We start from the raw sequence: 24,203 nt of genomic DNA on the forward strand, positions 1-24,203 counted from the left end.
TAAATAGTCCAAGAATCGCCAAAAAGGACTTGGAACATCCAAGTAGCAATGACCTTACTTATTTTGTAACGGCTTCGATCATTCCCACGTTATCATGGAGTCTGTTGGGGAGGATCTTTGGCCGAATTCGACATCACGAACCTGGTGGCCAGGAATAACATTCCACTGAAGGTTGCAGGGGCTTGTAATTTGTTCAGGGTGCCGGCGATACATCACCTACTCTTCAAGAAGGACACCGTGGGGTATTTAACTAGTGCTAGCAGATGGAACGCCCAGCTTAACGTCCATCCGAGGAATTTGTAATTGAACAACAGCCTTCCTTGGAAGCACCAATTGGACGGTTTAGTAGGTGAGTTATCGCCGGCACCCTGAACAAATCACAAGCCCCTGCAACCTTCAGTGGAATGTTGGTCCTGGCCACCAGGTTGGGAAGTCGGGAATCGAACCCAGACTATAGACACATCAAAGGTAATTGCGCTCCTTTCACTCTCCGCTCCATCCTGTGAATTTTCAACATCCGCAGGTTGAATTAAATAAATGAATTAAATAAATAAAAGTGGACCGGAAAGCGTGCGATGTAAAAAATACTGCAATCGAAATCAGGTACCGGTCCGGGACAGCGGCGGAGGTGGTGAGAGAAGGGTGAGAATGTAGAGGGTGAGGATGGAGAGGATGGAGAGAATGGGGGTGGAGATGATGGGTTTGTAGAGCGGAGGATCAGAGTGGTGACTGGTGAGGATTGGAGTGGTGAGTAATGGAAAGAGGCTGATTGGGGAGGTGAGGATTGGGCGGAGTGATGATCGGAGCGAGTATTGGGAGTTGAGGATCGGAGCGGTGAGTTAATGGAGAGGTGAGGATGGAGTGGTGAGTATTGGGAGGTGAGGATGGAGGAGTGAGTATTGGGAGTTGAGGATCGGAATGATGAGGGGGGAGCGGTGAGTATTAGGAGGTGAGGATCGGAGAGGTGAGGATGGAGCGGGTGAGCATGGAAGAAGTGAGGAAGGAGAGGGTGAGGATGGCGAGGTTACCAATGGAGAGGTGAGGATGGAGTGGGTGGGCATGGAAGAAGTGAGTATTAGTAAGTGATGATCGAAGAGGTGAGGATGGAGGGGTGAGGATCGGAGAGATGAGAATGGTGGAGGTGAGGATGAAGCGGGTGTGCAGGATCCTCGACCCCTTTCCGTAACTTGACGCCCCGGTGATAATCTCCTGGGATTAGGACTGCGAATGACATCACTCAGCGGGACAGGAGTTCAGGCTGTACCTTTGCCCGCAGCGCTTTCTCATCGAGCGATATTTTTAAATTTCCGAACCTCCGAGCTCGGGCGAGCACGATATGAGAGAAGGTGGGGAGGGTGGATGATGGGGGATTGTAATGAGACTGGGAGGACGACTTGCGAGCTGAAGGGGGTTTTGTTTTTGGTATTTACCTTTCGGCTCCTCTCTGAACCGTGTGGGAAAACAGGTGTTGAAGAAAGAACAAAAATAATACATTAATACCGATTAATATCGTTCCTGTAAACTTCCTAATTTCGGCTCGTAATGAATGGGTTTGCCAAACCTGTCCTGAGTTACCTATAACTATAAGCTAGTTACCTATAAGTAGTTATATAACTATAAGTAGTTATAGTTAACTATAACATACTTATAACTATTATATATATTATATATAATAACTATTATAACAACTATTATATATATATATATATATATATAGGTAACTATTACTATTATTACTATTATATATATACTATTATATATATAGTTAACTATTATATTAACTATTATATATATAGGTTAACTATTATATATATAGGTAACTATAACAACTATAAGTAGTTATAGTTACCTATAACCTATATATAACTGTAAGTTACCTATAACTATCGGTATCTATAACTACTAGGGCATTGCCCGTACTATATCTATATCTAAAATTATATCCCCCCCCTCTATTTATATGAAATGGTTTGGTCCAAAGCGAACGGCTTGCGAGTACGGTGACAATCCCCCCCCTCTATTTACATGAAATGGTTTGGTCCAAAGCGAACGGCTTCCGGAGTTTGGTAAAGAAATCGCCATCGCGTGCACAAACGCGCAGGAAAGCGAATGAATCGCAAATTCGTTTTTATTAGTTTTAAAACATAGTTTAACGCCAACATAGTTTGCAAACGTGAAATAAATGAATACGCTCTCAAATGTGCCATCCGAGGCAGAGTGTGTCCGCCACGTTCGGCACACGCGATAGTTCGCTGCTCTCTGATTGGTTGAATCGTTTTTTGGACATAGCTCGGTAAGTAATTGTCCGATTAATATGAAACCTTGAAAAGGCACATCCTCGGGTCCCCAGCAATATACCTGGCAAGTTAAAAGTATATCGGACCCGTGGTTGTCGAGAAACAGCGGTCACAGACAAACGTACAGACGTACAAACGTACAGAGATTACTGGAATTATAGATAGATAAGGGATGTGGACACTTACAGATACTTGCGCGATTTGGCCGAAACTCCCTCCACCAATCAGCAACCCTTTATTTCGATATTTTAAAAGAGAACGAGGTGACAAACACAACTACACACACACACACACACACACACACACACACACACACACACACACACACACACACACACACACACACACACACACACACACACACACACACACACACACACACATAAACACATACATACAAACACATAAACACATACACAAACGCACACACACACACAAACACATACACATACACACACACACCTACACACACACAAACACACACACGCAAACACATACACATACACAAACGCACCTACACACACACAAACACATACACGCACACACACAAACACACACACACACACACACACACACACACATACACACACACCTACACACACACACAAACACACACACACAAACACATACACATACACACACACACATACACATACACAAACGCACACAAATACACACACACAAACACATACACACACACACACACAAACACACAAACATAAACACATACACACAAACACAAACACACAAACGCACACACCTACACACACACAAACACACACACACACACAAACATAAACACATACACACAAACAGACACACACAAACACATACACATACACAAACGCACACACCTACACACACACACAAACACATACACACACCTACACACACACAAACACACACACACAAACACATACACATACACACACACACCTACACACACACAAACACATATACACACACACAGACACATACACACACACACACACAGACACACACACACACACATATACACACACACAGACACATACACCTACCCACGGTTCTTCAAAAGCACGAACAAAGGCTATTCATTCTTTCAACAATTAACATTAGCTTATTACTTCTTCAAAAGCTTTCCAGAAATTGTATTCCATTAAAATTTCCCAGGGTAAGAGTACGCCTCGTAAACACAGTTTACTCATGTATTCTTTATATCTTTCATGAGGTGTTCTTGTATGAACTTCTCGTCACATCTTCTCTCAAAAGCGCAGGAGCACGTGATACCTGGGAGTTCTTGTCATGATTCAGCCATGCTTGTTTGTTTGTCTTTTTGTCTGTCTGTCTGTCTGTCTGTTTGTCTATGAGCAGGATATCTCAAAAATAGGAGCAATACCCCTGGGCGCCCACCTGGCAGAATAAAGCATTATACTACACCGACCAAGGGTATTTTAAACCAATTTAAATGGTTGCTAGAAGACAGGGCAGCATCGATAATCATATTAACACAATCATAAGACTTAAAACAAACAAACAAAAAAAATACCTATTCTGTGGGGCAATCTTCCACCCCTTCCCCTTCCCCCTATACCTTCCAGATCACAATTTTTTTTAATGCCATGACCAAACTTTGGTAGTTCACGGGTGATGAAGGTTGTGTTCAATTTTCATTGAATTAGAGTGTGTAGTTTAGGAGGAAAAAGCAAATTCCTATTTGGGGGTCAAACCTGGATCCACTTTGACCCCCAGTAGTACACCCCCTTATACCCCGATTTTTTAAATGCCGTGAATACACTTTAGTCACAACATACCAAATATAATTTGTCTTAAAGACAATAATTGAATGCTGCGATGTCTTGATGACGTCATTCAGTTGCTCACCTGGCCACCAATCTTACTTTCCGATACGATTTCTCACTGTGTGTTGCTGTCTTCCTTTATTTATCTCGTGCCCAATCAAAATATCCTTGATTTCCTCACAATGATTGCACGTCATATACCATACAAATGGCTATCACCTGGAGCATCTCACTAGTATGTGCAACCAGGTGCAAGGTTTGTCCTTTCCTTCATAAAGAGTCAAAATATGCTTCATTTTAATTCCATAGTCAAACCCCGTGAAACATTTTAGCAAATACTTAAAAACACCATTTGTCACAATCTCCTTGTCAAAAAAAACCTGGTTATTGCGGAGGGCAATGCTCTTTGCAAGGTATTTATTCATTTATATTTTTATTTATTGCAAGGTATTTGTTTATTTATATTTTTCTTTAGGAAGCTGATATTTGGACATGCCGATGACCAGGTGATTTGGCTGCAAAGGCTATTTTTGATTTATTAATTAATCAATTAATCAATTAATCGATTAATTATTTAATTATTCGATTAATGACTAAAAAAATTTTTTTTTTTAAGTTACAAATTCTGATGAAATGGTGGTGGTTTATGTGTTCTCTGACCGAATTGATTAATAATTTAATTTTTTTATGATTATTATTTATTTATTTTCATTATTAATCATTTATTTATTTTCTTTCTCATTTGGCCAATATCTCAGGCACCTTTTGAGCTCGGAAGCTAATATTTGGACATGAAAATGGATATTTTTGGCTATGTGGACATGTGGCTATCAAGGATATTTTTGATTTATTGATTAATCAATTAATCAATTAATCGATTAATTATTTAATTATTCGATTAATTACTAAAAAAAATAAAATAATAATCAGTTACAGATTCTGATGAAATGGTGGTGGTTTGTGTGTTCTGTGACCGAATTGATTAATAATTTAATTTTTTAATGATTATTATTTATTTATTTTAATTATTAATCATTTATTTATTTTCTTTCTCATTTGGCCAATAACTCAGGCACCTTTTGAGCTCAGAAGCTAATATTTGGACATGAGTGACCAAGTGATGTGGCTATCATGGATATTTTTGATTTATTGATTAATCAATTAATCAATTAATCGATTAATTATTTAATTATTCGATTAATTACTATTAAATTTTTTTTTCAGTTGCAGATTCTGATGAAATGGTGGTGGTTTATGTGTTCTGTGACCGAATTGATTGATAATTTAATTTTTTAATGATTATTATTTATTTATTTTCATTATTAATCATTTATTTATTTTCTTTCTCATTTGGCCAATATCTCAGGCACCTTTTGAGCTGGGAAGCTATTATTTGGACATGACAGTGACCAAGTGATGTGGCTATCAAGGATATTTTTGATTTATTGATTAATCATTTAATCAATTCATTATTTATTGATTAATCAATTAATTATTTAATTTTTTATTAATGACTTATTTGATTAAATTCCTAAAAGATACATCTTCGGATGAAGCACTAGTGGTTTAGTTATGCTATTAGCCAATTGATTAAGAAAATATTTTGTGATAATCTTTCATTGATTTTAATTATACAATTAATCAATCAATTCGTGTACACCTCTCCCTCCCAATGCAGCCCCCATGAGCTGCACTGCGGTATTGCCGGGCGCCAGAGGCCGCGCTGTAGGATATTTAATTATTTGGTATGGGGGCGGTGTACTTTGAATGTATCTGTACTTGTTTATATATTTATTTATTGCAAGGCATTTATTTATTTTTATTTTTATTTATTGCAAGGTATTTATTTATTTATTTATTTTGCTGACAAAATATAATGAGCTTCTCACTACGGAGAGCAGTTTTCCATAGTTCTATTGAGTATGAGCTCCTCCTATTTTTCTGGGAGCTCCTATTACGTGCGTATAACCACAACAACGCAAGCAATAAGCTGAACCGAATAAAAGCCACATCTCTCAAAAAAAACAAACCCATGAATAGTCACAGAGCTGTTTCTTTATTAATAATGCTGTGTGTCAACCTCTCGTCTTCAGTGACTCAGACGCGGCATCTTGTACAATAGCGTTTGCGGAACCCGATCCCCTCCCTAAGACCAAAAGTATGAATGGAGTACCGGGCACAATAATATTTGACAATTCCATTTCGCATTCTCGTCACTGTTACCACTCTGTTGTGATATCTTCAATAAAATGCCTTTTCAATTTTTGAAATGAAATGAAGATTTTTAAGGTTGGAGAAAAAAAATTCAGAAGTTTATTGCCGCTGCTGCAGCGTCTTTTACACCACCTTGTTGTGCGCGTTACATTCGTTATTTGTGCCTGTTGTTTGTGTCCTTTATTACATCCTTAAAAACTTTCCTGTTTGGAGTTATTTTCAAATCTGTTTGACTGCCAGACAGAGTCAAACAAGACCTAAGGTCTAACAGCGGCGTAGCAAGGCTTGTTTGATACTTTAGTTGAAGAGGAATGTACGACCTGGGTGGAGATACCAGTCAGCAAATAATGTACTTTTTTTTTCTTTTCTAACAACCACTGAAATTGTCTTAAAATACCGTGATACTGTTTAACGTAGCTTTAGTTGGTGTAGCATACTGCCTTATTCTACCAGGTGAGCGTGCAGGGGTATTGCCAATATTTATATTTTTAACATCATTATTATTATTACGAAGACGATGGTACTGTATTAATAAACAGAGGCTAATTCCTTACTCCTGCGATAATTAGTACACCGCTTCTCATTGAGTCATCGATGAACCATGAACCGCTTCAATACAGTAACTTTGCAGTCACGACAAAGGGATTGCAGTGTTACGATTATATTTATTATGTTATTATTATTAATGTTATTATTATTATTATTGTTACGAAAATGATACTACTGTATTAAGAAACATGGGCTAATTTGTCAGAAGTGGCCTGAAGGTGAGGCATGAAGCCTAAGGCCTATACGTACTGTGTCGTTTGAAGACCCGTAACCGCAAAGCTTTCGATATTTGATGATCATTTTAACAATCGGTTTGTCTGTGTTTCACACTGAATGAAAAACGTGAAGGTAGAGCATGTCGATTGTGATATAGCTATGACAGGTTCAACGATATTTTCGGCCTAAACGGCATATATATCAAAATGGCGGTGTATGGAGTCAGCCATACGCCGTAATGACGTCAGACGTAATCGCATCACTCCATCATGTGACCAGATCCTCAGCTCTGATTGGTGTACATTTGTGAGGGGCATACATACATCCATACATACATATGGACAGACAAACACTATTCTAGATGCCTTTGCCCTAAGGGCTACACCATAAACACGATCTCACTACTCTGCACATGCACGATTTGGGTGAATTCAAAGCGAAAGTACTGCTAAACGGCAGATTAGTTTTTCAATTAATATTCAAAATATAACATTTAATTGAAAATCAATTGTTCTGATGAATGTGGACAGACAGACAGACAGACAGACAGAGTGAACCAACTGCTTAACCCGAATCCTCCCTGAGAACACATTGAGCACGTTCCTCTGAACGCGTCATGTAAAGTCCTGTTGGAGCCACCGTTTTTATTAAATAAAAAATATGATTATATGCAACAAACGCATGTCCTGAGGACTAATAGAGAGAGCCTGCACTACCAAACCGCTGCAAGATAACTGGTTGGCTAATTTGCGGTGTTTTTCGTTTGCTCTCAATTTTGTTCAAACATCCCGCGAGAGTCGCCGCTCGGAGATGCCGCCGCGATCCGTTGTCGTCAAACAAACCTCATTGTGATTCTTGGGCAACAGGTGGACCTCCGGGCATCTCAGGACACTTTGGAGCGTATCCTTTATCCTTTTACACAAAACTCTCAAACATAAATCAGGGAAAGACGAGACGTGGTGAAAATGAGACCTGCAATGTATGGATCCGATCATGCCCTGCTATAGCTACAAGACCGCAGCTGTCTAGTGTCAGGTCCTTACTTCAAATGTAGTGGATGTTGGTTTAGTAACAGAACTCTCCAACTAGAGGATCCAACTAGAGCAAGCACAAATGGCAATATGTTGTGGTAATATGTTGTGGTCGCAGACTCGTAGTGCAAGCATTTCTGTTTTTACTATGACAGGTATGTTTGTCCAGAAACAAATGAGAATACGATGCTCGGGTAGTTGTTTCAAAATATACAATTGAGCATTGTCCTCGCATTTGGGTAAAAACTATGGAATTTTTACACTTCTATATGTATATGTCCCACGCATCCATTTCCACATCCTCTCTTCGACCCCGACCCCACCCACACCACTGATTCCGTTTACATGTTCACCCTTAACTTTCTCAACTACCCTACTCTGTATTTTTCTCCACTCTTCCCCAACTTCACTTCATTTTGTCAATTTACCATTTGGAAACCCTAACCCTAATCCGAACAGCATTTATTAAAATATATAACACAGAGAAATAACCATAGGTTGGCAACCATTGTGCAGGCTTGATTCTCGTCACTGTTACCTGCCATAAGTTGGCAACCATAAGCTCTTGCCTTGAAGTTCCTTGTAATATAAGGGGTTTCACCTCACTGACTGCAGTTCTTGGCTTTGCCAACGACCAAAACTGCACTCTCAATCAAAGGCCACGGGGAGTTTATTTTGACCTTCAGAGTTCCATTATTTTGCATCATCATCATCATCATCAACATCACCATTGACATCAGAATCGACATCATCAACATCATCAACATCTGCATCAGCAGCATCATCAACATCAGCATATCAACAACAGCATTATTTTGCATCATCATCATCATCAACATCACCATTGACATCAGAATCGACATCATCAACATCATCAACATCTGCATCAGCAGCATCATCAACATCAGCATCATCAACATCAGCATCATCAACATCAGCATCATCATCAGCATCATCAACATCATCAACAACATCAAAATCAACATCAACATCAGCATCATCAACAACAGCATCATCATCAGCATCATAAACATCATCAACAACATCAACGTCAAAATCAACATCAGCATCATCAACAACAGCATCATCATCAGCATCATAAACATCATCAACAACATCAACGTCAAAATCAACATCAACATCATCTTCAGCATCATCAACAACAGCAGCATCATCAGCATCATCAACATCAACAACATCAGCATCAGCATCATCATCAGCATCAACATCAGCATCAGCATCAACACCAACATCAGCATCAGTATCACCATCAGCAACGACATCATCATCATCATCATCAGCATCAGCATCAACATCATCCTCATCAACATCAGAATCAGCATCAGAATCAGCATCAGAATCACCATCAACATCAACATCATCATCATCATCGTCATCATCATCATCAGCTTCAACATCATCCTCATCAACATCAGCCTCAGCATCAACATCAGCATCAACATCAGCATCATCAGCATCATCAGCATCATCAGCATCATCAGCATCATCATCATCATCATCATAATCATAGGCAAACCAGCCCATTACAGTAAACTGCAGGATGATGACTTCCATCAACTCATGTCTAGCGGCTTTTGGCAGAATCGCCTGCTTGGTGAGGAGTCAGGGCAGAAATTTGTACTTTGTTTAGGATGCCAGCGATAACTCACCTACTCTTCCTGAAAGACAGTGGCATCCTTAATGTCCACCAAGCAATATTAGCAGATGGGACATCGAGCTTAACATCCATCCGAGGCACTTTGCTAGGCAAAACCTTGCATCACCATCATCAGCATCAACATCATCCTCATCAACATCACCATCAACATCAGAATCAGCCTCAGCATCACAATCACAATCACCATCACCATCACCATCAACATCAACATCATCATCATCATCATCATCCTCATCAAATCAGCCTCAGCATCAGCATCATCATCATCGTCATCATCATCATCACCAGCAGCATCAACATCATCCTCATCAGCCTCAGCATCAACATCAGCATCAACATCAGCATCATCAGCGTCATCATCATCACCATCATCATCATCATCATCATCATCATAATCATAGGCAAAACCTTGCCAACGAACAACAACTTCCCTCTTCCCCCATCCAAAACCTTGATCTTTTCTACCCCCGTTAATTCACCCCAGATCCACTTTTTTGAAATTCAGACTTCTTTCCCGAAAGTCCTAGCAGTGTCCATGTGTTAGGGTTAGGCCCCCCCCCCCACCCCCCGTCACACGCCTCCACCCCCCAAGCCCTCTCCCTCCCACAGATCTCCCGATGTCCCTGTTCTCTACTGTTGTACTTGTGTGCTTCCCTCTCTCTCCCCATCTTGTCTCCCGCTCCCTTTATCAGTTTGTTTGTCAGTTTGTTTTTTTGTGAATAATGTTAGCTCTTACATGAGCCTCGACCTTGTACACAAAAAAAAAAACCAAGCAACGATCAGACAGTTTATAGACAGATTGGGAATCAAACCCCTGACTAAACAACTCATAGGTAATGTGCTACCTGTGTACCCTCGTGTCGGAGTTTATTTCTTATTTGTAAGTAATCTGAGACAACTCTGTACCTCTCTTATTGCTATAATTACACATTGATCCCACAATATGGTGGTAAAATTGCTTACAGCATATTGTAGTCAAAGTGAAGACAACAAGAGTTTTTAAATGAAAAAGGTGGTGCATATTTACCAGGTACAATGATTCCATTGGCCGGTTAGCCAGAGTGAAGTCATTAGCGTTGTTATTGTGAATGTTAGATACAGTTACTCTGCTTGTACAACTTTACTCATAATGATGGCGCTAACCCAAAGGCTAACGGTAACCCTAACCCTAACAGTGTTAACCCAAAGGCTAACGGTAACCCTAACCCTAACAGTGTTAACCCAAAGGCTAACGGTAACCCCAACCCTAACAGTGTTAACCCAAAGGCTAACGGTAACCGTAATCCTAACCATAACAGTGTTAAAATAAAGGCTAACGGTAACCGTAACCCTAACCCTAACAGTGCTAACCCAAAGGCTAACGGTAACCCTAAACCTACCAGTGTTAAAATAAAGGCTAACGGTAACCGTAACCTTAACACTAACAGTGCTAACCCAAAGGCTAATGATAACCCTAATAGTGCTAACCCAAAGGCTAATGATAACCCTAACAGTGCTAACCCAAAGGCTAACGGTAACCCTAACCTACCAGTGCTAACCCAAAGGCTAATGGTAACCTTAACCCTACCAGTGCTAACCCAAAGGCTAATGGTAACCTTTAGCCTTGCCTTAGTAGTTAGGTGGCTTAGTGGAAATATCGTTACAGGTTGGATAAAAACGCCATTTTTGGTACAGAGCTTCCTTTTAGCCTAACTTTTGACTTTAGAAGGGTTGCCACCTGAACGGGGTCATGGATCCGGGTCAGGGGGGCCGGGGGCACTACCCCCCTCCCATATTGCTGAAATACGGGTTTTACACCAATCTTATATTGTCTATGAGCACAATTTTTTGGTACATACAGTCACGTGAAAAAGTAAGTACACCCCATGTAAAGTTTTGACTTTTTCAACATATTTCAACATTCAGCTATTTGATCTTCATTTCAACAATATTGATAGATAAAGGTGATATAATATAACAAATATCATGAAACATTTACATTTTGTAGTCCATTGTATAATTTAAATAAACATAAATGCAAATTTCGCACGTGGAAAAAGTAAGTACACCCCTGGCTCTAATAGGTGGTATTGTCCCCTTTGGCAGAAACAACCTCAAGTAGGCATTTCTTATAACTGTCTACCAGTCTCTGACATCAACTGGGAGAAATTTTTGCCCACTCCTCCATGCAGAATTATTTCAGCTGTGCGATGGTTGAGGGGTTTCTTGCATGCACAGCTCGTTTCAAATCCCCCACAACATCTCGATGGGATTTAGATCCGGGCTTTGACTTGGCCATTCCAGAACCCTCCATTTCTTTCTTTTCAGCCATTCCTTGGTGGATTTACTGGTATTTTTTAGCGTCATTGTCATGTTGCAAGGTCCACCTTCAGTTGAGCTTCAACTTTCCGACAGATTGCCTCACATTATCCTCAAGCACCCTCTGGTACAATGAAGAATTTATAGTGGATTCTATGATAGTGAGCTGCCCAGGCCCTGATGCAGCAAAGCTGCCCCAAACCATAATATTTCCACCACCATGCTTTACAGTTGGTATCAGGTTCTTGTGGTCAAATGCTGTCTTTGGTTTTCGCCAAACATGTCTTCTGGTACTGTGGCCAAATAGCTCTACCTTTGACTCATCTGTCCAGAGCACATTGTTCCAGAAGTGCTGGTCTTTGCATAGGTGTTCATTGGCAAACTTTAGTCTTGCCCTGATGTTCTTTCTGGACAGAAAAGGTTTCCTCCTGGCACACCTCCCATGTAGATCAAATTTGTGCAGCCTCTCTCTAATGGTGGACTCGTGCACTTTGACATCAACAGTGGCAAGAGCTACCTGTAGGTCCCGTGATGACATTCTGGGGTTCTTAGAGACTTCTTTCTGCATCTTGCGGTCTGCTCTCGGGCTGAACTTCCTGAGGCAGCCTGGCCTGGCCAACAAGTTGGCAGTTGTTTGGAATCTTCTCCACTTGTAGATGATCTTCCGGACAGTCGAATGATTGATTTCAAATTGTTTGGAGATCTTTTTAAATTCCTTCCCAGACTCGTAGACATCTATAACCTTATTTCTGAAGGACTCCGAGAGCTCTTTTGATCTAGGCATGGTGACGCCGCACACTTCAACAACAAAGAGCAAACCAAACTAAATGTCTGAGGTGACGGTCCTCCAAGATCCTCTCCAACGATGTTCTAATCATTTGCACCTGAGCTGGTGCACCTGATTCTAATTTTAGGTATTTGAAGTAGTGATAAATGTCGGGGCGTACTTACTTTTTCCACATGCGAAATTTGCATTTATGTTTATTTAAATTATACAATGGACTACAAAATGTAAATGTTTCATGATATTTGTTATATTATATCACCTTTATCTATCAATATTGTTGAAATGAAGATCAAATAGCTGTATGTCGAAATATGTTGAAAAAGTCAAAACTTTACATGGGGTGTACTTACTTTTTCACGTGACTGTAACATTTTTAAGCACTCCATTTCATTTTAGAATGTGAGGTTCCGGAGAACACGGGCAAATGGTTGGGCGATTGGGGTGGGAGTCCCCCCCTCCCCCCACCATAATATTATTTTTCTTTGCTTGTGATCATTACGAGGCACATTTTGGCAGAGCTCATGTTGTGTCCCAACTTTTGATTTTAGATTTTCCTATTTTTGAAATAAAGCACATGCGAGATCTTCAGCATGGGCCCTGGAACCGGGGGGAGGGGGCTGGGGGCTGCAGCCACCCCCCCCCCCCAATTTTCTAGCAAAAAAAAAAAAGCAGAAATGAGACAGATGTATCTTGCAATGCAGTAGTTCAAAGTCTATTTCTTACAGCTGCACTTGCAGAGTGGAGAGCAATCCAGATTTGCATTGCTACATTTACAGGGAGAACAGTTTCCTCTGCAGGAACATTTGATCAGTTCTCGGCATGCTCTGGAGACCTCTGGAACTGTCATCCACACCGGCACCCAGGATCCTGATTCCTTGGTCCAGCCATAGTCTTCTGGAGATGGAATCACTTGCAGAGACTGAGTACTTGTTGTCCAGATTCCTGCCTGATATATTGCCCTTCATACAAGCTGCAGCAGTGCATCCTGTGCTGGGGGCAGGTTCTCCATTGTTCCATTCTCGTGGCAGAAGAGTTTTCTCCTCGTCTCATTGACAGAACTCAGTGGACTGGATTTGTCATATAGGATTACAGTCAGTCTCTCCAAGATTTGGAATATCTCAGAGCCAACATGCAGCTTTTGGAAAGGATGCTTTGCTAGGTAGGTGAATGCCTCTGTAGCATCATCATACGCCTGCCAAGCCCGCCAGGCTCTGTAAGATTTCCCTTTTGCCCTTGCCACGGAATGCTGATGTCGTGTCACATCCAGAGAATGAATGAAACACAGGCAGGGATTGTGATTTCGATGTCCCAAGACTCTGGCAGATTGAATTGATGTGGTAGTATCTGTATTTCCTTCCCATTCCAAAGGCCACCCAGATATCAGTCGACTGTTGGGTCTTGAGGAGCTCATGGAATTGGCCTACAATGATTACTACAACATCTGTATCTACTGTTCACACTAACACTTGCTTTGCTCCTTGTTGAAGAGCATGGACAATGTGGACAACGATCCTGGTGTCGGCTTCCTCGTGATTACATTTTTCCATGTTGTCTGATCCTGAAGATGACACACTTTCCTCTGAAGTGACATTGATATTTTTGCCCTGTGGCCAGTTGAATCTTTCGATCTTGGCTGTAAGAAAGGCAAACAGCTCCTTCTTGTTGGCTGGATCACGAAGAAATTCCATCCAGTTGTGTGATAATTTAGTTTGGCCAGACACTTTTCTGCGCACACCAGCTCCCCTCTTTTCCCGTGTACTCTCTTTCAAACTGCCTTTGATGTATGTATCCCATACCAGGTCTAACCTCTTTGTATGTTGCAGCTGCTTCTCTAGGTATGGAATAAAGACTTCATCTGCATAATTGTCAAAGGTGCTGACACAATTCACAGGTAGACAATGGACAATAACGGCTCCATCCATAATCTTGCAACAAAATGTTGAAGGTGGCTCTCGTTGCTCTGGCTGCTCAAGACATTTTCTTCGTATTAAACACGATTTCCTGCCCAATTGTGAGGCAAGCTTGAGAGTCACGCTTATCTTGCTCACCAAACTGAGGGCCTGTCAAAATCAGAGAGCTAAGGTACTTCAAGCTTGATGGAAGTGAATTTTCCTGACATTCTAGAGGAAAGGAACCAGAGAACTTGAAGCACTCGTGTTTCTAAATGTCCCTTCGTATTATGGATGCAGTTTTCCCAATTGTCTCAGCATCTTCATCAAAGTCTCGCTTTTCAAGTGTTTCTTTCAAGATTTTTCTCATTTCCTTCTTTGAAAACAAGAACTATGTTTTTCCCATCAGATTGTTCTTCTGCTTCTGGAAAGTCTATCAGCAAATGTTCTTTCAGCCTTGTTCACGCTTTTTTCGATACCTAATTCAACGAGACGATTTACGTACAGAGTATGAATTTAACTTAACTTGACGAAGAATATTCCTGAGTCTACTTGGCATTTGATGAAGCTTTTTAGTTCAGCAAATGCAGGTGCTTCATTCATTTTTTTCATCATCATTATCCAGCGTTTGAGATGCCCTCATGTGAGAACGGTACCGGTTTCTTAAGCTCACTGGACACAGTAGATGATTCTTTGCTTCAAGTGCTATGAGATCACTTCCAACTATTCTAGTCATGAGTTTTGTGTCATTCAGTTCGGTTATCATTTCCCTGATATTGTTGTCTGCTTCTAGGGTGCTAACTTCACGTAGGGCATCTTCCTCTTTTCCCTTTTCACAGAAGATGCATTTCTCAACATCAAATGATCGGCGCTTTATAGGTTTCTTGCTTACAGCATCACTGGAATCTTTCATTTTTCTTTTTCTGGCCCTTTCAATCTTAGAGTTACTGAATTTCAAATGACAGGACTTGTGCCAAGAAGCAGCATGTGAAGGAAAACTGTCAGCAGTTTCTTCACCAAAGTAGAGCTCGGTAGGAAGAGCATCAATGGCTCGAAATGCTTCCACAATTAACAAAAATGATTTATAGGCATCTGCTCCATCAACGCCTTTATCTAAGGACTTCATGGGACACTTTAACGGTTCATCCTCGTCTTTCTGACAAATGATGCAGCGGCTCCAGTTGAAATCCATGGTGATACGTCGAAGCTGTAAGCACAAAATTGAAATGGATGGATTCAACATCAAAGGGCATCAACATCAAACATCAAATGATTCAACATCATCATCATGATTCAACATAAAAAAAATTCAGATGTCTGTATTTTATGCTACGTTGAAATTTTACCTGACACAAGCAGAAAGATAACTTGGAGAATGAATGTTGCAACAAAGTGTCGCTAATTTTGTGTGGGCAACAAACGACAGACCTAATCCAAGTGCACCCATCATAAAACGAAAACAACAACACATGTTAACTCAGAAATAAATCTCTAATAACTGCGAACAAAGCCCATATTTTTGACATTGAGAAGTGGGGGGGGGGGGGCTCCCCCTGGCCCTTCACCTGACCTTTAGCCCCTGTTACAAGGGCCATCACATTCTAAAATGAAATGTTGTGCGTAACTTAGGTTATTAACCCAAAATGGTGTTAATAGACAATGTGAGAGAGGCATAAAACCCGTATTACAGCTACATGGGAGGGGGTTAGTGCCCCTGCCCCCCCCTGACCCGGATCCATGACCCCGTTCAGGTGGCACCCCTTCTAAAATCAAACGTTAGGCCACAAGGAATCTCTGTACCAAAAATGACGCTTTTATCCACCCTGTAACGATAATCGACAAAATTGATGCTAAGCCACCCTACTATAGTACCATCTTATCCCTAAAATGTTTTAAACATTTTTGGAGGAGAGTTTTGTGTGGTACATGATTGTTATCCTGTGGTTATTTGAAGGATAATTGACCTGCAGAATCACTATAGCATTTGCTGAAAGCTGAAGCTTTCATTGTTGTGTCTGAGCAAAGCCACAACAACTACGTCCCCTCGCTGCATCCTGGTGGCTCTCAACGATCTACCTGTGGACACCTCTGACTGATCCAAATTGTGCCCACTTTGTAAGTAAAATGATTTCCCTATCTTACATTTCTGAGCCGAATGCATTTCATCAATTGGCATTAAAATTGATGTTGAGATGACAATGGTTTGAGATCTGAGATTTAATATAGATTATGTAATTGGGTTGAGATCAATGTTGTGGGAGATTATATAATCTGACTGTGCAGTTTATGTTGAGATGACAATGATGTGAAGATTTTATTGAAATCAGGAGATGTAGTTGAAATTAAATTGTTGTGGTGATGATGTAATATGACACTGTGACTGTGGTGTTGGGATGACAGTGGTGTGGTGATGATGATGAAACCAGGTAGGCTATGAGCCAAGGGGGGTGGTCGGTACCATACAGATGGAGTAAGGCTCATTGTGATTTTTAGCAAGATATATGTCCCTAGATATGAAAAAAAAGTGATAGCAGTGTATAATTCTCGGCCATCTCTGTGTTATCACCCGAAATATTAATTATTATACGCCTGCTTCGCTTCGCCAAAAAATGTGATATTTGCTAAAATTGGAATAAATATGTTTTTAAGGACCACAGAGTGCTAATAATTTGCATACTGGATGCCAACTAATATAGTAATAGAAATATAGAACATTTGTGGGGGTTATTTATCAAAATATTGATATAATGACAAAAAATATGTTATATTTAGTGAAAAAGTGGTCGAAATCGCTTCGAGTTCAGAATTCACATTGTACATTTTTGTCAATATTTCAAAAATGAAAACTCCCAGAGTAACATTTGACCCCTCAAAATCTTCGCAAGGAACCACTGCATTGGAATATATCATTACTTTGTAATATGGTGGTTGTTTGGGGCACATATTTTGGCAAAGTTCAAAATATGTTCAGCCATACCCCCTAATTTTGATATTTTGGAACGAAACATAGCTTTTGAACATTTTAGGTTTATTCGTCTACTACTTTTGGTATCTCAGTGTAATTTTTGGTATTAGCTAGTATCCTAAAGTAGGTTTGTAACATCAGCTACATTATATTTCACAATGCATGCAAACTTGCTCCACACTCTAGGTTTATCATGATCTCTCGAACAAATACGATCTCGATCTCGATCTCGGCACTCTGTGGTCCTTAAAAACATATTTATTCCAATTTTAGCAAATATCACATTTTTTGGCGAAGCGAAGCAGGCGTATAATAATATTTCGGGTGATAACACAGAGATGGCCGAGAGTTATACACTGCTATCACTTTTTTTTCATATCTAGGGACATATATCTTGCTAAAAATCACAATGAGCCTTACTCCATCTGTATGGTACCGACCGGTCAATTTGGGGGGTCTGGCTCATAGCCTAAGGACATGGTGTTGAGTTGATAATATTTAGTCGATGATGTTGATGTTTCCACTCGGTAGATATTGTTATGAGAGGAAGGTTGAGGAAATTATGTCAATGTCAAGACATAGGTCAGATATCTTTTTAACAAAAGGACATTATGGATATAATGTTGAGGTGACTGCTTTGCTTTGGTAACATTGTAGGATCTTGAAGGATTAAAGGACCTTGAAATATTAAATATGAATTCCATTGACTGATTAAGCAAAGTGACCCTTTGACCCTGAACCTCAGTCTTGGCAGAAACACCTTTTGATATCCCTCCCATTCCCGAAGGGAGAGGACAGGCTATTGTAATTGGTCTGTGTGTCATAGAGAGTGTGAGGATCGACATACAAATCTGAACTACCATAATATAGATCATGCATTAGTATTACGTGCTCCTCCCCAAACCCTGGTCACGGTGTACCTCCGAGCCCCGAAAGGAGTCAAGGCAGAAAGATGTGCTATTATGTGTGCCACTGACCAATGGTGAAACCACACCAATCAATCGATACAAAACCCAAGTATTGTATTAAAATCGCACAATCTATCTATAATTCCAGCAATCTCTGTGTGTATGTCTGTGTGTCTGTGTGTCTGTGTGTCTGTGTGTCTGTGTGTTTGTCTGTGACCGCTGTTTCTCGACAACCACGGGTCCGATATACTTGAAACTTGCCAGGTATATTGCTGGGGACCCGAGGATGTGCCTTTTCAAGGTTTGTAATTAATCGGACAAGTACCTACCGAGCTATGTCCAAAAAACGCTTCAACCAATCAGAGAGCAGCGAGCTATCACGTGTGCCGAACCGTTAATGCAATGCAAGCGTTAATGCGTTAATGCAAGGCTTTTCTTTTTTTCCCTCTTCTCTTTCTACTTTTCCTTGCGATTAAATTGCAAACAGCCAAAATACGTTGGCGCTAATTGAATAATTGGCCATTAACACTAAAATAATCGTAACTGCGATATGCCAACTTCCGGACAGTGCAGCCTTCCATGTTGTTGTTGTTTGCAGCAGCTGTTTGCAGCAAGGCAAGGCTTTTCTTTTTTTCCCTCTTCTCTTTCTACTTTGCCTTGCGATTAAATTGCAAACAGCCAAAATACGTTGGCGCTAATTGAATAATTGGGCATTATGTTTTACAACTAATAAAAACGAATTTGCGATTCATTCGCTTTCCTGCGCGTTTGTGTACGCGATGGCGATTTCTTTACCAAACTCCGGAAGCCGTTCGCTTTGGACCGAACCATTGCATGTAAATAGAGGGGGGGGATTGTCACCACTCGCAAGCCGTTCGCTTTGGACCAAACCATTTCATGTAAATAGGGGGGGGGATATAATTTTAGATATATATATAGTACGGGCATGCCCTAGTAATAACAACATGCACAAGTACAAGAAAACCTCAATTGCACAGCAAACACCATATCATTCCTATGATGGTGTTACGTGCTCCTCCCCGACCCCCTGGTCACGGTGTACCTCTGAGCCCCGAGAGGAGTCACGGCAGAAAAATGCCCGTAATGGAGCCCGTAATGGAGGCGTACGTGCTCTCCAGCAACGATTCACTTTCGGAACCAAAAGCAAAACCCTATCATGCAGGTTTATCTGCCACAGCAATAACGACACTGTCACAGGAATACCTTTCCCGGGGAAACCAATATTCGCTCGTGATCAATGTCCCCCAGCATCCGCTCGACACCTCCAAGCAGATCGGCCTTCCTTTCCCGATCTCACTCGATCTGCTACAGCCTCTTCTTCTTCTTCCTCTTCCGGTTTCTCCTGATCCATTTCGTTTTTCTTTTGAAACACTAATAGCTATCTTTTAAGACAGTTATCTACATTTCACACTCAAACTGTAACAATAATAGTATATGAAACTAAAAATGCTTCCAGTGGATGAAAACCACAAAGACGGAAGTGACAAATCCGTAACAATTAGCCTTGCTCATTCCTGAAGGGATGAGATAGGCTATTAGTGTGTGTTTGTGTGTGTTTGTTTGTGTGTTTGTGTGTGTGTTTGTATGTGTGTGTCTGTGTGTGTGTTTGTGTTTGTGTTTGTGTTTGTGTTTGTGTGGTGTGTGTGTGTGTTGTGTGTGTGTGTGTGTGTGTGTGTGTGTATTGTTACGTATTACCTCCCCCAAACTCGGGTTACTGTGCACCTCGGAGTCTCGAGAGGGAACACGGCAGAAAGATTTGTTATTTTGAGTGTTCTAATAAACCATGGTAAAACCACACCAATGCAATTGTAGAACAAAACAAGTAATTGTATTAAGAACTCTCACATACACAATAACAACACTATTAAAGAAAGTACAATGAAAATGTCACTTGCATCAAACGAACAATACATGTGAAGGTACCATCATTCCCCCAATGCTCTCAAAGCAATAAACTCACGATACGACAAACGTGAGTTGAATGTAACATCCCTAAAGTCTGTGCACGATTCCCCACACTGGTTGAAGCCATGGAGAATGACGCGAAAACAGGCAGGTATCGGAACGGCGGCGGACGAGGAGTTACGAGGTGTGAGGTCCATATGGGAATTGAGCCGATATGTAAACCAATGGCAATCAACATGATGATGTCGATATCGGAATCCCAATGACAAAACAAGATGCACCAAGCAGACAGTCTCTTCGAGGACAAAATGGCGGATCGACCTGTAATGGAGGCGCTGGCTCCCTCCAACAATAACTCACCCTTGGTGGTAAAACCTGAGATGCAGGTTTAATTGCAATCGCAATATGTGACGATTTCTCTCTCTCTGTCTGTCTGTCTCTCTCTCTCTCTCTCTCTCTCTCTCTCTCTCTCTCTCTCTCTCTCTCTCTCTCTCTCTCTCTCTCTCTCTCTCTCTCTCTTTCTCTCGCCCCCTGCTGGCCGTTTCGTGTGTTGGGCGTGGCAAGATGGCGCGTGCTCGTGCTTGTGTGTTGTAGCTCCTGGCTCGTGTTGTTTTTCATCCTCTCCCCACCAACCTTTTTACCTTTCCCTTTCCTTTGTTTTTTTTTTCTTTTTGTACTCTTGTCGTGTATGTTGACCTTTTTCCTCCCTTCCTGCTTCGTTACCACCTGTCCCTCGTTTTTTTCTCCTCCTTCGAGACAGAGAGAGGGAGAGCCAGCACGGTAAGGGTTTGTTTGAACCACGTTTTTTCCTAACGTGGTTTAAACCGTGCTTTCGTTTTTAGTTACTTAATATATATATTTTTTTCTATTCTTTTTTTTTGGGGATTATACAAATCTATTTGCTTTCACTTCGTTTCTCCTTTGACGATATGGCTAATAGGAGTAGCCAAAGGCCTGCCGATCGTGTTACCGATGAGGGTTTATCGCGTAAGCACGGGCTGTGCCTTGTCCCGCCGGAGGGAGTTGAAATGGATGACATTTTGCTCGCGATTGGGGATTTGATCGACGTGAGTAACATTCGTGCCGCGTCTCGTATGAATCACAAAATTGTGGTTTTTGTTTCGCAAATAAGTCTGGCCGATATTGTTGTGCAGAATGGTTTGACCTTGGGAAACGATCTGTTTGTTCCTGTGTCGTCGATGGACACGCCCGCAGTTAAAGTCATTGTGAGCAATGTTCCGCCTTTTCTAGGAAATGAGGAAATCCTACACAAGCTAGGTGAGTTTGGCACCGTCGTCTCTCGAATCATTAGGGTTCCTCTACGTACGAGAAACGGCAGGTTGAAGCACGTACAATCGTTTCGACGTTTTTGTTTTGTTGTTCTAAAAGACGCAGCGAAGCAGTTGAACACCTCCCACACCTTTAAAGTAGGCGAGCATGAATATAGAATCTTCATGGCGACCGAGACCTTGATCTGCTACGGATGTGGAGCACACGGACACACTAAGCAGTATTGCCCAGACGCCAAGAAGACGTATGCTACAGCAGCTGGGTCGGCCCCCCCTGTAACTGATGCAGTGCCCCCCGTTCATGAGCCTGGTGGAGTACAGACGTCCACACCAGAAGACCAGGGTGGGGAAAGTGGTGGCGGTGTTGCTGAGGTTAGTGCAGCAGGGGTGCACCCAGTCGATGTGGACAAGAGGCTGCAACCTCAAGAGAATATGGTCTTTGAGGAGGTATTGATGAAAGGCACCGAGGCTAAGAGGAACCTAAAACGTACCTTTTTGAGCGCCGAGGTGGAAGACAAAGGTAGCAAAGTGATACTCGTACAAACAAACAGTATCTCAGACTATCCTGATGATTCTCGGCAAGCTGGGCAGGGTGGTGATGAAACAGAGGAGAGTAGGACTTCACCCCTTGCTCTTGTTGAAGAAAATCAATGCAGCAGTATTGGTTGTGATGATGGCACCATTGTCCCTTGTGACAACGAGCAGTCCCAGGGCCTGAGTGACAACGGTTGTTGCTCACATCCGGTTGAAACGACCAAGGATGATGGTCCAAGCAGACCTATAATAGGCAGCAGTGGTGGCACAGATGTGCCCCTTGTGATGCAACAAGAAGACTGCAGTGGTGATGACACAGAAGGTGTGCCTGCTCCTGACACACAACAAAGGAGTTTCAACGTTGATGTGGTTAGGGAGCTGGATGAGGAAGCTCAAAGCCTTGTGTCTGTGAATGATCATCAGGGAGAAGAACAGATGGAAGCAACAAAGGAAAACGTCATCAGTTTCCTAAACGAGACGTTTAGGCAACGCTACGTTGTGATCAAAGACCATTTTCCCGATGTGAAAACTTTCATCAGGGCTGCAAGACCCCTCCTGCAAAGAAATGACCCAATGGAAATCTCGGAGGCCCAATTTCAGCGTCTTCGGAAAGCGGTCACAAAGGCGAATAAGGAATTGCAGGCGGAGGGTGAGTTACCTTTGTAAATGGCTTTGCGAAAGATATGTATCGCATCCCTGAATATCAATGGGGGTTGTACCCCCTTACGAAAAATTCAGACAATTCAGGCGATGGAGAGGGTGAAAGCCGACATCATCCTGATACAGGAGACTCATGCTACGAACACCCTGGTTGCTGAATGGGGAAAACTTTATCGAGGGCAGTGGTGGCTGAGTGGGTTTACCACACCCAAAGCTGGTGTTGCCATCGCCTTGAGTGATAGAATCCCTGCTCGGAAGATTGTCTTTAAGGAAATTTATAAGGGACATCTGATAGCGGTGGATTTCTATTGCAACACGCAAAGGATCATCATTGTGAACGTATATGCACCGAGTGAGCCCATGGAAAGAAGAGTGTTCTTTTCCACTCTGCGTGACTTTGTAAAAGGACTGGATACAACCGCTTTCATCTGTGTTGCTGGTGATTTCAATTGCACTATCAATCCTTCCGTAGACAGGACCGGTCATGAACCCCATCCAGCTTCTATGAGGATTTTGGAGAACATCATCAAAAATCAGCATTTGAAAGATGTTTGGAGGTTGCAACACCCAACTTCACGGTGCTATACGTGGTGCAGATGCCATGATGGGAGGATATCAATGGCAAGGCTAGACAGATTCTACGTGAATAAGCCAATGCTAAATGTGATGGCCACAACCCAGATACTCCCAACTGGTTTCACAGACCATTACCTGGTTTCAATGGGTTTTAATTTGCCTCTGACCTCGGGGGGTAGTGCGTATTGGTCACTTAATACCCACCTGCTGAATGATATGAGATTCAAAGAGGCTTTTCGAGCCGTGTGGGAAAGAATTCGGTCCTCCAAATTTGAACATGCTAACCTTCGACTGTGGTGGGACCTCGCAAAGGGTCAGGTCAAATCGTTCTGTCAACAATATAGTCTTTATGCCACTAAATTGAAAAATCTCTCGATTGATTCATTAAAGGCTGAAATTGCAGCCCTGGAGGAAAACATTAATACGGCTGGGAAAGACACTACAGGTGACCGGCTGCTATGGACTAAAAAGGCAATGTTGACTGAACTGGTACGGCAGCGAGCAATGGGCACCCTGGTACGCATGAGAATGAGTTATTTAACGTTGGATATGCCAAATAAGGCCTTGTTTGGTTTGGAGAACTCTGTTAAAAAATCACAACAGAT

This window comes from Myxine glutinosa, chromosome 11, assembly GCF_964187855.1.
Source record: "Myxine glutinosa chromosome 11, kmMyxGlut1.1, whole genome shotgun sequence".
Classification (NCBI taxonomy): Eukaryota; Metazoa; Chordata; class Myxini; order Myxiniformes; family Myxinidae; genus Myxine; species Myxine glutinosa.